This window comes from Fulmarus glacialis, unplaced genomic scaffold (assembly GCF_000690835.1).
Source record: "Fulmarus glacialis isolate BGI_N327 unplaced genomic scaffold, ASM69083v1 scaffold929, whole genome shotgun sequence".
NCBI classification, from domain to species: domain Eukaryota; kingdom Metazoa; phylum Chordata; class Aves; order Procellariiformes; family Procellariidae; genus Fulmarus; species Fulmarus glacialis.
Window position 1 is genome coordinate 6,917 of NW_009235016.1, and position 2,593 is coordinate 9,509.

A 2,593-nucleotide genomic window follows, 5' to 3' on the forward strand; every position below is an offset into this window, starting at 1 on the left:
CTGCCTGGTGTTAGGCTGGGAAAGTGGTGGTGGATCCTGGAACAGAGCGTGGTGTCACGGATCGTATTGAGGAGCTGCATAACAGTGTAGGCACGAGCTGGAAATTTGAGGACAAGAAGGGCAATAGGGGAAACGGTACCTGGGAAATCCGGACAGAGATACTGAGCGTCTCCGAAGGCAAAAGAAAGTTGCTCCGATTTCCTGGGCTGTGGCAACCATTTGACTAGGTGGTTTGAAGAGGCTATAGGGAAGCCTGCAAGATGACAGAGGTAATATATTAAGACTTCAATCGCAGACTGCCTTTTTTCATGGGGATGTCTTTTATGAGCAGAAGAGAAAAAAAAAAAACCAAAACAGAACCCAGCAAAGAAGAAACTAAGATGAAGTTCCACACACTCATCCAAGCTCCTGAATGAACTGTAGTCCTTGAAATAGCCGGATCATCAGGGGATCCTGCAGTCTCCAGCCTCTGAGCTCAAACATGTAACACCTTTTCGGATGCCTTAATTCAAGCCAGAATTAAGTGCAAGGACAAGAGAAGCTGTTGTCCAAGGCTGCCCGGCCCTGAAGAGAGGTCACTGCATTGCTTGCTCAGCATGAGTGTGACTTGCAGCTCCGTTTCAGGATGTTCTGAAGTACGTGTGTGGAGGTTGCAATGGGCTGCAGAAGGAATGTTATTGACTTTTCCACTCCTGGAAGGTGTTTGGTACATGTGCAGTGAATGAGCTGGTGCTGTCTGCAGTGGTGTCTGCAAATCTACTCAGGCTGTGGGGATGTGGGATGTATGATAAGGGATTTTAGTGACCAGTTTTAGGCATCGAACTGGGAATTTCTAGTGGCTGCACCGCTGTGTTCCTGGGAACACAAGCAGCAGCAGGAGCATTGAACTGTCCCAAGTCAGAACGGGTGGGGAATAAATGAGACTGAGTTATTAGATGGCAGTAAGGCAAATCACATTACAGACTTGTCTGTAAGGAGGGAAGCATGGATCCTAAATGAGGCATGTGATTGGATAGACAGGAAGCTAGATGGATAGATAAGGGGAGAGAAAGATTTAAAAATGAGTAGATATACCAATGTCCGCAGAGATGGATGGATAGCTAGCAGTCAGGGGGAGCCAGAGTAGCTAGTCCTTTGCACCCTCTTCTAACCCTGTATGTGATTACAGGCAGGCTTTGCTCTGCTGGTGACAAAAGGTCACAGTATGTCCCCTATCTCAGCCTAAAGTACTTCTCGCTGAGCTCCCAGCTGTTTTCTACTCTCTCACATGCCTTAGGATGGACAGGCACGAGGTTGGCCCAGCAGCAGGAAACACGATTCCTGCGGGTCCAGGGCTGCCCTTGACTGCAAGCAGAAATAGGCTCCAGCTGCTACATCTGTAGATGCTTAACACTGTTTCATGTCATGGTCTAGCTCACACTACAAGGATTTACATCAAGGTTTACTGTTCAAGTAAGCTTCAGAGCACATGGAGGCAAGGCTAGGCTGCCTGAGGCATCTTCCAGAGTCCAGCAATCGAGACCGGAGCTGTCGTTAAGAGTAGACCATTGAGCAAAGACAGAAAGGTCTTGGGGTTTCTGTCACTGGGCTGCTGAGGGACCTTTGGCATGTGCCTTCCCTTCTTTGTGCCTCTTCTTCCTCTAACGGCAGATAAGGCTCATGACTCCTGCATCACAGGGGAAGTGTTTGGAGATCTGTGGGTACAAACAAGTACAGCCAGTGAGCATTCTAAAAGTTTAATAAGCAAGGAGCCTGTTTGACCTTGAGTATTTCTACAAGGGTCCAGGCACAGACCCAAACTTCTGGCTATTCCCATTCAGGATTTTAGATTTCAGAGCCATGGAGAAAAATTTCACTTTCACATCACACACGTTCTTGCTGACAACCATTAAATCAATGCATTGCTGCAAATTAATCCCACCATGGTGCTAATCTTGTCTGTGGAGCAAACCGTAGATGGACAAGATTCTGAGGGCTGTAGGGGTTGGAGATCCCCATACGGTGGTGCTGTTACTACGTTGCTGGCGCACAGACCTCTCCGTGTGTGGGAGCAGCCCAGACTGTTTGTTTAAAATCTCAGCAACTTCAGAGCATCAAAAATGCATTTGACATTTTTTTTGTTATTTTGCTAATTGCTAAGCTCTTTTGGTTGTAAAAGACTCGGAGTGTGGGATCCCTGCCAGCTTCTGCTGCTGATGCCTCGCGCATCTCTGAGTTGTTTGCAGGAAAAAAGGAGTGCATTTTCTTATGCCTACGCTTTGGGGTGAAGTGTGGGGACAGTAGCATGTGCTATGATCACAAAGCAGTTCTGTGCTTGCTTTGCCCTCACAAAACACTTTCTTACCCCCTCACATACCAGGCTTTGCAGTTTTCTGTGGACAGATGTAGCAGAAGGTAGTTTGAAATACAGGCAGAAAACATGACTTTCCTGAGATCACACAACAGCGCAACATCAGACCTCAGATCAGGACCCTCAAGCACCCTAGCTGCTTCCTAGTCTGTGTCCTTTTCCTTCCATCAGGAAAATTACTTAATTGCTCTGGCCTCTATAGGAAACCATAGAATATCGATGGGGAAGAACCCGAGATTTCCA